General features: G+C 38.3%; 1 pseudogene across 1 annotated transcript in view; it reads right to left on the reverse strand.

Annotated features, from left to right (window-relative positions):
* Positions 1-760: 760 nt before the first annotated feature.
* The window catches only part of LOC114279886 (RNA-binding KH domain-containing protein PEPPER-like), a 51,240-nt pseudogene continuing 39,775 nt past the window's right edge, over positions 761-12,225 (reverse strand). Inside the window, exons 2-7 of the transcript XR_014358334.1 lie at positions 11,332-11,410; positions 10,484-10,733; positions 8,907-9,055; positions 8,572-8,825; positions 2,064-2,508; positions 761-946 (exon numbers count right to left, since the gene is read on the reverse strand). The product of XR_014358334.1 is annotated as an RNA-binding KH domain-containing protein PEPPER-like (transcript). The remainder of the gene's footprint in view (positions 947-2,063; positions 2,509-8,571; positions 8,826-8,906; positions 9,056-10,483; positions 10,734-11,331; positions 11,411-12,225) is intronic.

A 12,225-nucleotide genomic window follows, 5' to 3' on the forward strand; every position in this document is an offset into this window, starting at 1 on the left:
TCCGACGTCGTTTGGTGATTTTGGGGCGTCAACACCTCGAATTCTAAGTTTTTTAAGGAACTAGTTTGCCTAGCATGAAATCCGGCTCTAACTCCTAAACCGGAAACCCGATTCGAGTCCCGTCTTCTCCCACAAGTCTCCCGTGCCTAGACGGTCATGTGTGCCAAGTTTCATGCAACTCCGATGCCGTTTGGTGATTTTTGGATGTTAACACCTTGAATTCTAAGTTTCTAGAGATGATTGATCAACTCTCCCTCTCAATCCACACTTGTTAAGCCATATTTTCGGGTGTGTAGCAAGCTTCATTTCAGGAAGAAACATGTAGGGCCATTTCAGAACCTTATCCAACAACAAAGTATTCTTCGATTTTCTATACAACTTCTAAAACAGCTTTTCCAAATATTAGAAGTGAAAACTATTACCTGTTATTGCATGCATTATCAATTTAGCATAATGTGAATCAAAAGCACTGAAGTGAACATAAGCATTAACGGATAGATAAATAAATATATGCATAAATGCATTCTTGTGAAAGAAAATAGAAAGCAATCTAACATTTTCTATTGCAGCTTGTTCAATCAATGCACAGCCCAGATCAAGGTTATCATTAGTAACAAGTTGCATAGCTTGTTCAAGTTCACTTGCAATATTTAAACCCTAAAGCGAATTCCTAAGCTGACTTGATATTGAGCCACATAAGGGTTCCTATCAGTAATCACACAATCATTGTCAAACACCAGGTAACAAAGGCAAACAAACATAAGATTCTAATCAGATAGGAATGCTATATTTTCAGATAACAAAACAGGACAATAGAACAACAAAAGAGATCTCCAGTTTGAGATGAAACCTTGCATGTTACATGAGCTAAACTTCCAGCCAAACTGGCAAATATCAAGTGCGCTGCATTACGTATGCGTGTCTCATCTAACTCCATGGCATAATCCTACAATTGCATTGTTATTCTCTAGTAAGAAAGCAACTAATAACAAATTACCCTATGCATGAAATAATAATAATAATAATAATAATAATAATAATAATATCATATAGGGGAAAGAAGAATAATAATAATAAGAAGAAGAAGAAAACCGTTAAAACAAGTTCTTTTGTTGTTTGAGTTGCTTAAAAAACAAGTTCTTTTGTTGTTTAAGATTCCAAAACAAGTTTTTGCTTTGTATTTTATAAGAACAACTCATTATTTAAGTTTTAAACACCTAAAGCTGAGGTCCACAGCTAAGAGCATTGACAATATGCAATGTGGTCAAGTCTGAAAAAATTCTACATTCACCTCATGGTTCAGGGGCTTCCAAAGAAGGTCATTGCCAGCTGTAACAGCCATTTGACCAACACACACAACCAACAAATCATCAACTTCCTTTATAGATGGTATACTCGTACATTCTTCCAAAGAAAGACATGTAGAGTTTTCATTTTTAGAGTAAAGGATTTTTTTGTGAATATGCCCTACTCCTTGTACACTTCACTAGTGAGTAAAGGATTTTTTTTTGTGAACATGCAATACAGCTACGTCAACTTTAGTAAACATTGAAGAGGAAAATAGCAAACGTTGGACTCCTTGTAGACCATAGTATGGGGTAACCAACAAATAGACCAAGGTGAAGCTGACCAAAATAACTGTGGCACATGAGCAAAGAAGCAACAAAAACTATGATTTAAGTTATTAAGAAATTTCCTAACAGAAAATTAGAAAACATCTTAATATTGAAATTAATTAATCAAACTGAAGGCCAAACAAGAGAAGGCAGAACTAAAAATTGAAATTATCAGACATGACAGTAGTTCAATAATATACTACAAAACATCCATTAATCAAGAAATCACTCTTTGCAGAGTGTTGTGGACACTATGTGGTCAAAGCTGATTCATATATGTCAAGCACACAAGTTACATACAAAAAGTGATGGCTCGAAATGGCACGAATTTAGTTTTGCACTCAACTTGCTGCTACTATGCAATACACCCACACTTTTTATTTTAAAAACAAACCAAAAAAAAAAAAGAAAGAAAGAATAGAGCAGAGGGTAAAGAGAGAGGAGCACCGTGTCTTCCTAAAACCTAGCGGAACTGTCTCTGTGTTCCGCCGCTGCTGTTGTTTGATCGAAGTGGAAGAGGAGGAGCTTTGTGTGCCGCTGCTTGATCGGATTTATTTCCCCTTGTGTCATTACTCCTCCATTGCTCGGTCCATTGTAGCTGCCATGGCTGCTAGCTACTATTAAAACTGGTACTATCATCAAACTAATTAAGATGATGGTGAAAACTAGGGCTACATCCTCAAAAAAATTAGCACTTTGAGCATTATTTGAGCCTTTGTTTCTGATCTGTCCATGGCCACTGATGGTGAACTGTGATCTCATCTGGTAGGCCTCTACTCTCTTGCACGGAGAGGATGGTGCCACTAGTACGTCGAATGTATGCAATATTTGCCCCTCCAATCCCAATGATGTCCTCCGCATAAGAAAGTGGTATTTGCATTGTTTGTGCAATCTGATTAAGCAAAGCAACAACTAATCAGATTATGATTCCAAGATCAAATAATACAAATAACATAAAAATTAAAATTAAAATGAAGTGGAAATTATTGAATTCCATAAATACAGTGGCAGTGGCCTCGCTGTTATTTGAATTCTTGTTTGAGGTTTGGAGAAATTACAACTAGTTCCACGATTTGCACATAAATTGCATTACAACTTGATCCAAATTGTTACTATTCCATTAATCTTAGGAAAAGGATGATATCAACAATTTTTATGTTAAAATGCTTATTTTACCTTTGGTTTCAACTATTAACAATATCCAAACAAGCACATTTCACATTTGAATAGTTTTATACCTAAAACCAAACACACATTTTCATTATTTGTTGCATTTTTTATCTGAGTTTTTCACTTTAAATAATTGTAGACACCCCATTTTTCCTTTAAGACTTGGACGCGACTGATGGTTTTGGAAGTTGTGCAGTGTAGAGGGTCGATTTCTTCGGCGAGAGGAGAGTCAAATCTCAACTTCATACCCCTTTTTGGACCAAAACAATCTTGATCAAAAGATTTTAGACCTTAAAACCCTCTCTTTCAAAACGTTTTTGAAATAAAGTTTTTACGATGTTCCAAGGCTCGCATTTTGTCAAATGTTGCGCTTTTCGATAAACCAAGCAACGACAAAGTGGAAATGAATGAAAGAGATATGAAATCTTTGAAAAATCTTTCAAAACACCTTGTCTAGGGGTTTGGAGTTGAAGAAAAGAGGAGAAGAGAGACGAAAACTAGTTTGGGAGAGGTTCGGCATGAATCCGGGTAGGACCGAAACTGCGCGACTCCACCGAAACGGGCATAACTCTTTACACAGGAGGAATTTTGATGCGAGGTTGGTGCCATTGGAAAGCTAACTTTTGGGGCTTCAATGTGGCCACATGGATGACCAGAAAATCAGATGGAAGGCCAGAAAAATCAGGTGGTCCAAAGTGGTTTAGCGTGAATCCGGGAGGACCAAAAACTGCGCGGCTTCACCGAAATGGGCATAACTCTTTTCACAGGAGGAATTTAGATGTGAGGCCATCACCATTGGAAAGGAGACTTCTGGGACTTCATTTCACACTCAAGAATCTCCTAAAACCAAGTCCGGGTGGGGGAGATATGGTTGGTTGAAGGCCGGTTGGACTGAATCTGCGCGGCTTCACCAAAACAGGCATAACTTTTTGCACAGGAGGAATTTTAATGCAAGGTTTGCGGCATTGGAAAGCTAACTTCTGGGGCTTCATCCTAGGGGGTGGCCGACCACCTTGACCCTTTTTACCTGGTCGGCCGACCAAGGCAAGTGGTCGGCCGGCCACTTGAACTGGTCGGCCAGCTACCCTCTGTTTTGTCTCTCTGAGTGTGTTCCAGCTGTGCCAGCTGGGAGCCATTTGCAGCATCCTCCATACACATGTATGGAGGATCTTCAAAGTTGTTTTTAGCTTCCAAGAGAAGCTTTAGACCTCTTTGTCTATATAGGAGGTCTTCTCCCTCCTTTGGGCTAGGGAGAAAAAACCAGCTGGAGATATATACACCCAACCCTTTATATCTCTCATCCAAGCCTCAAAACCCCCTTGTTCTTGCACTATTTACTCACCAACTCATAGCCTACCACCTCCACACTCCATTCCAGCACCTTGAAGGTCATTTGCAGAGGTAGAGAGCTCATTTTCTTGGACCAAAAGTTGCTGCATTGCTGTGCTACAAGGGCAAGCCTTCTTTCCCTCTTTTCTTGCCTTATTTTGTATGATATCTTAGCCCCTCTTGCTAGCATTTTTGGGCCTCGAGACAAACTGGAAAAGATCTTATTTTGAGCCCCTCTTCAACTTTGTTAAAGGGCTCTTTGCTGTTTGAAGTCATCTACCCCCCTTTGTGCTTTATCTCTCTTTTAGGGCTTATTTTGCATGATATATTAGCCTTATTTGCGAGCATTTTTGGGCTTCGACCCAAACTATAAAGTATCTTATTTTGAGCCCCTCTTCAACTTTGTTGAAGGGCTCTTTGCTGTTTGAGATCATCTGCTGCCGCTTGTCCTTTATCTCTCTTTTAGGGCTATTTTTGCATCATGTTTTAGCCTTACTTGTGAACATTTTTGAGATTTTCTATAAACTGGAAAAAGTCTTATTTTGACATCCTATTTAAGTTTTGTTAAGGTCCCATTTTTGTTTGGGGTCATCTTCTCCTATGCATGCTTCATTCTTTCATGCTTTAAGCCATGCATTTGAGAATTCGCATTAGCCTTATTTTGGCCTCTTAGCCACTAAAATTCAGCAGATTTTCAGTGGCTTTGATGAGGTTTTGAGCTTTGAAATCATAGAGGGGTGACCCTCTCACCCCTCATTCTCTTTACTAGCATGTTTGACCTTCCAAAGGGACCCTATTTTGCATACATTGAAGTCACTTTCCAGGCCTCATTCTGAGATTTTGAGGTCTGCCTTGGCTCTTTCCAAGGCCCTTTCGGCCATATTTTATGTCTATGATGCATGTGTAGAGAAATCCCATTCAAGGCCTTTTAAAGAGGCCTTTCTTTGCATGTTCCCGAGACTGATTCCAGGGCCTATTTGGTGGGTTTTAGGGCTGTCATAACCCATTTCCAGAGTTGGTTTGGTCTTGCTAAGTGTCTATCTTGTATGTGCTTAATAACCCCTTGTATGGCCCTCTAAAGGAGCTCATCATTTTTGCACATGTTGGCTGCATTTCAGTGATTATTTGGACATATTTTCACATGTTTTGTTCACTGATTTTTTCTGGTTTGATGAGATCTCACATGCTTCACATACATGCCATGTAAGCCATGTTTGCTAGTCAAAGTTGCATGCTATTTTAGTCCATCATGCTAGCATCTTTTGGTCATGCTTTGAACTAGAAATGTTCATGTTTTGGGACTGTCTTGGCTCTGTCTTTTGACTTCATGGTCAAATAATGCATGCTTTGTATAGCTACAAGTCAATACATGTGCCTAGTTTTGAGTTTCGGGGCTTATTCCATGCATCGGGTGCCATGTTTGCATGATTCGGGACCATTTAGCATCATGTTTCAGTGCTGAAATTTACATGTTTGAATGCCATGCTTCATCCTTGCCATGCTTTGGTAGAGTGGTACTTTATGCCTTAGGTTCGGTCCTCGGTTTGCGTGCATGTATGCACGCATTTTGGTCATCTCATTTTCATCTTATGGCCACTGACATGAATGTGGCTGAGGTCCACTCATGTTGGTGTAAGTCCATTATGCATTGTGTATGCCTTTTCAATTCATAGCATTGCGTATGCTAGGTTGCGTGTTAGTGCATTGTGTATGCCATGATACATCGAGCATTGTGTATGCCATTTCATAGCATTGCATATGCTAGGTTGTATGTTAGTCGCATTGTGTATGCCATCTCATTTGCATCGTATTTGGGATAGGAGTTAGCCCAAGCACGGGAAACGAGGTACGTTTCGTACTCCGAGTGACGGAACGTGTCTCAATTCCCTGTCAATGACACTCCGGATTACCCATGATGGAGTTTAGGTCTTGTTGTGTTTTCATGTGCATTCATCTCATATTGAATCGTACAATTCGGCTCCTCAGCCATCATACATCGATATGCGCGATTGGTGGCACGAGGATCGAGGACTACACTCCCTGAAGGGTAGTCATGCATACATGTGTGAAATACTTTGCCATGCCCCTTTGTTGCTCTCTGTTGCAGCAAATCAGAAATCAGCAGCTTTCCAAAGCCTTACACAGCATTCTGAAAACAATTGCAAATAGAGGCGAATCGGGGCATCGCAATGGATTTTCGCGCCAGACAACTCAAGCATACATCTCCCATCATTCGGAATAGAGCTGAGGCAGTCCATAGGCTTGTATGCTGATTTATCGCTTTCCTAGTTAATTTGTTAATTAATTAGGGTTTTGTAATATTTAATTATTCATTTCGGACTATAATTATTTATTCGGACTGTATTATTCTTTCGGACCCTCCGAGCGAGGGCACAATTGTAATAAGTGTGCTGCATGTGATGTATGTCTTCCAACCCCACGTCTTTCTCCCTTTTATTTACCAGCTTATGATGGTTAGATTAGGGCATATTTCAATTAGCATACAGTATGATAGCATGTCTACATTCATTCATCTGTCTTGCATGCACCAGGCTCGGCGCATCATACTAACTGTATTTGTATTTCAATTCCAAGTTGAATACGTGTTAGCTGTAGCATTTCATATGCCATCTTAGAATAGCCGAGCCTATCTTAGTTGCATTTTGCATGTGTTACATTAGGCATTTCTGTATAAGTTAGGATCATGCATGGATTTCTAACATGGCTTTTGTTTTGGCTTGGAGTACTCGGTAAGTGTTTATGCTTTAGCATCCTTGCATGTGTGTGAGTGACTGCCATGATAGCATGCTTACCATGAGGCTATATGCTTATATGATATAACTGCCTGAATGCCTGTGGGTGAAGGTTGGGTTATTTGAATTGGAACAATTCATTAATTGTGAGTTTTAAAGCCCACTAGATAATGGCAAAATCATGTTTTTCTAAGCTCACCCGAGGGTGGCACATCCACGTCTTAGCCTACTTGCGAGTAGCACCATCAAACCATTTTCAAATAAACAAACATGAAATGTTTTGTTCCAATTCAGGCGACCCAGTCTATACTTGTATGCTGTGCGCATCACATAGTAAATCTAGGCTAATAACCGGAATAAGAACACATAATGTTTTCAAAACTAGATATCATGGTTAGTAGAGGCCGATCTTTGATCGGGCGAGCGGGGGTGCTCACGAAGTAACCTTCCCCAATCGTACCCAAGTTCCCAAGCCGAGGCAACTTTGGTGATGACGGACACGTGGCCTTAGGCAACGAGTCAGGGTTTCCTAAATTCCCCAAAATAAAATATTTAGGTGGCAACTCTGTATCTGGAAAAGTAGTCCATGTTTGGAACTTCTTTCAAAAAATCTGTTTTCAAAAATGATTTGCCGGATTTGGACTCTTTGATGATTTCATCGATCTTGCATTGCACTCTGCGAGATTAGATACAGGACCATGACATTGAGTCCTGAACTGTAGTGAGCCCAATGAACAAAACGGGGGGGGATTCCCTCCCAGGACGTTCGGGGACATCTACAATAATAGACATAACCAATTGTAACAGAGACCTAGACAACGGAAATCCAATTACCGGAGACGTTGCTACCAGCCGATTGTTGCTGCCACCAACCCACCACCAATGCTGCAGCCCAACTAGCCCATCAATGCCTCTGCCACACCCAACCCCACCCCACCCTTCTCTCCCTACTCTCTCTCTCAGGCGCCATGTCCAGAAGGGCCACCCCATCTCCTTCACCTCTCTTCCTCTTTCTCTCCCTCTCCCTCATCTATCATCCCTTCTTACTCTTTTTGTTTTTTTTTGTTTGTTTGTTTTTTGGAATTAAGTATACACATTACACATTCCATCTTAATGCAGACCAAAATCCACATCAACCCAGCTAAAAAAAACCAAGAGCTTGTTAAACATTATCACTAAAGTTCACAACATAATACTACAAAACCCATTTAACATTTTTCCCAAAGATAAAATAACAATATTGTCAAATTTTACACAATCATAAATAAAGCCTTAAATCAGATGCCACAATCATGTGAAAATTTTATTTAAATCATTGTCAAAACAATTGGGCCCATTTGGAAACTTGACTATTTTAGTTGGCTTTTTGACTATTTTATGAGATGGAAAAAAGTTGTGTTTGGGATGATTTATGGAAATTTTTTTTTGTAATCGAATAGATGGTTGTGAGAGAAAAAGTAATTGATTCATGGGTAGGATGTGACATTTTGTCTTTATTGGTTACTTTAGCCAAAAAAGCTAATATATGGCCATTTTGTAGCCTAGCTACCTCATTAGACTTCCAAAACTTGAGATAAACAAAACAGAAAGGATTGGAAATGTGCACCACATCACAGCAGTTAATATCTAAAGTGAAATGTGAATTAATATCTAAAGTGAAATGTGAGATAACACTAGTAGAAAAATGAATAATTGAAACCAACCTGGGTTACAAAAGGACCACCAGCACGACCAAGTCCCGAAGAACGCATTCCTGAAAGTCCAGGATCTTGGCCATACAGCGAAGTTCCAGAAGAATGGATATTTGATTCAATTGGGTTTCACGATCGTGAAATAGAGGATCTCTCTTCACTACAAGAGGATAATCAGCACCCATCCCAGTTTGAGAAGTACTATGCAGCAATGACTTCTCAGCCCAGGTTTCTACTTGGCGTTCCCGTGAGGTTGGTGTATTATACTGTAGAAAAAGGCAAAACAACAGTAAGTTCCCAGTGCCATAATCTATTACTTCGTAAACCTTCAGAGGAACAGGACTCACACTCTTTTTAAATAGGGGAAGAACGCTTTGGTCCACCAAGAACTTCCTTAAGTGGCCCACCACAGCTTCCACAGCCTTAAGAACCTTGAGAGATTCTCCCTGCATCTCAACAATCCTCTCCTCTAAGTTGGCATAATGTGGCACCTCATCTGCCAGAAGAAAATATTAACCGACCTAGTCATCAGTATGCAAACATACAACAGAGAAAGAAAGAAAAAGGAGCTTAAAGTAATTAGAAAGCAAAAGTCCAATAAGAAAAATACCTGAAACCATTTTAAAAAACAAAACAAAACAAAAATGTCTTCATATAAATGAGGGCCTATTTAGAGTGTTTGGAACTATGTACATCAATAGGCATCAAATATTCTCCATCCATAGATAATATAATGCCCAGGATGACTAGCTTTATAATATCTCTCCGCCAGACTTCTAACACCAACATCTAAGACTGCATACATGTGGTTGGTTAATTTTGACTTTGCTGAGTTGAGTAGCTTTTTCATATTTAAATAGCATTACATTTTTCTATATTCCTTGTAATTTTTGGTGCTGCAACAGACAATGTATGTTTCTACTGAAAACTGAAAAGGAAAGGCATTCTAATCCATTGGTGGAACTCCTAATCCAAAGTCTTTAACGAATCCAAGTACAATTAAGGCCCAAACCTCTTTCCATTCTAATATTTCTAAGCTCAAGATTAGCTCTCATTGTTATGATGGATTTCAACCACTAATAATGAGGGAGGATACTTGAGTTAGAAGAAAATTGTACAAGTGGCTAGGAAGGTGTTTGAATTGAAAGGCATGGATAACATTTTAGAAGATTAGACTTCTCCAGTAGTGAATTAGCCGGTTTTAATGGAGAAGAAGGATAAAGGCTTAAATATTTACTGGGAGGAGAAAGAAATTAAAGGACTTCCATGTTTCATTATTATGATGGTAAGAAGGGGTGTGAGCCTTTAAGGGAGGTGTGGACTGAAGAAAGCTGTTAGTCCTTTATTTGTCTTCATGGAGAAGTTGGAGAAGAATCCATTTATTTTTTGTCATTGTTATTCGTAAGCTAGAAGGAGAAAAAATGAAAATCATGACACATGATGATAGAGCTTCCTTTGTAAATTTAGCACTAGTTTGAATTTTATTTGTTGGTTGTTGATGTTTTGTGGCTGCTGGGAATCGGGATTTGGTTATTTCAATTTTATGCACTTTTTTTTTCTTCTTTCTTTTTTTCTTTATTTTTCAGTTGTGTAAAGGTTGTGCACCCTCTATACAATTTACTTTCGTTGCTGATTAAACAAAATCATGCCAACTGTAAATCAAGTAAGTCAAACAGAATAAAGTCATGAATCAATGGGTAGCACAGTAAACTTTCAAAAATTAATAAGCTAGTATAATCATGAAAGGGAAAAAATGATCTGAACAAAAAATTGTCAACTGCAAATTCATAAATTCAATCTAGCATAAGACCAATAAGGCCAATAATTGCCACCAAAATCGAAAGGCAACATTGTAGATGATGCACATGGAAAAAATCCAGTAATAGTAAACAATTTAGTAGCTTTTGAAGCAACTAAAGCATACCACTTGAGAGAACCCGAATGGAGGCACCGGTGCTTTTCGGTATTGACTTGATTGAAGAGCCTTGCTTTCCAATTAGATTAATGGCTTGCGTGGATGCCACCAAAAACTGGATTAAACAAAATGCAGTTCCAGGCATTTTACCATCACCCTCACTCTCAGGTAGCCCATTGACACGTTTGAATACTCGTATTACAGCATCCATTGCAGGGGATAATGGTGACTCCAATTCTTCCTTTCCAGATATTAGAACCTGTAAGTACAGGAAAAATAATGCAGTTGGGAATTAGAATGGAATGCCTGAACAGGAAACAGAAACATATGCAAAAATAAACAAGGTTTTCGTGAAATCAAAGGTCATAATATCAAAGCAACATACAACTATAATAGAAATTTCAGTATGCTCACTTCTATTATCCAGCTACTGAACTGAAAGTTGCAAGTTGCATTGCAATCATCAAATTCAAGACATAATTATCTTAATAAAAGACCATGTTGGTGCAAAAACGCTGCTTAAGTTCCATTTTGCATAGTTGAAGGCCATAAGGCAAAAACTAAGCAAAAAGAAGCATAATTGTTATTGAGAAAAATAAGAACTCACATGTCCAAGACTTTTTTAAACATTCTAATTCTCTCTCTTTCTCCCCGATTTGATTGATCACCGATCACGATTGACACCAAAATACAGTATTTTTACATTCATATGTTCAGTATTATAGTGATTTTAAACTGTATAATATTCAAATTAAAAAATTTCATGTAGAACAAAAATGAAGGTGAAAAGAAGAAATTCAAAGAGTAAATTAAGCAAACACATATATAAACCATGAAACAAAGGAGGGAGCTTTTACTTGAGGGAGTCGAATTTGGAGATTGAGAGCGAATTTGGAGATCACATAGGGTCGTTGACCTAGAGCCTGAGATTCAAGCCTTGAAGATAAAAAAATAAAATATAAATAAATAAAGTGTGAGAGAGAGAGAGAGAGAGAGAGAGACAAGAGAATACATACCAATGTTAGGGTTTACAAGGGCAACAACTTGCTTAGCAAATTTGAGCTCTCTAGAATCCCTGGTTCCTTATATTATAGTGTGCTTCAACATTGATGCTCTGCAGATTCGAGTTCTTGCCGGTGGAGGAGTCCGGAATGAGAGTGAGATGAGTAGCGCGGAGATGGAGATGGAGATGGAGATGGAGATGGAGAGGGAGAGAGAGATTTGAATGTGAAAATGAGAGAAGAGGGAAAAAGAAATCATAGGCGCCAAAGGGTTTGAGGAAATTTGGAAAATTTGGGGATTTTGACTATTTCTGAGAATAAATAAAATCCCATAATGTAATCAATATATATTCTTATATATATTTTTGTTAAAATATATATTTTTTTTTTTGTAGTTAATGTAATTTTTTTCTTTTAATTTTTCATTTTTTTTTTAGTTACTTAGATTGAAAATTTATTTGTTTCATTTTTATTTTAATGAAAACAAAAAAAAAAATTATTTGGTAGAAGTAGGGGTAATATTCTAATGAAAAATATTTTCTGTTAAAATAAAGTTAATTTTTTGTGGTCAATGAAAAATATTTTTCTGCGGCCCATTTTTTTTGGTTACTAAAAATCAGAAACTAATTTTTTGTGGTAGAGGAGAGTGAGTGGTAGTAGTGGTGAAGGTGGTGGATAAGAGGTGATAGTGGTGATGGTGGTGGCGATGATGAAGGAGATTAGTGGTGTAGTTGTGGTGGTGGTAGAGGA

This window comes from Camellia sinensis, chromosome 2 (genome assembly GCF_055761805.1).
Source record: "Camellia sinensis isolate YWXY chromosome 2, ASM5576180v1, whole genome shotgun sequence".
In the NCBI taxonomy this organism is placed as follows: Eukaryota; Viridiplantae; Streptophyta; class Magnoliopsida; order Ericales; family Theaceae; genus Camellia; species Camellia sinensis.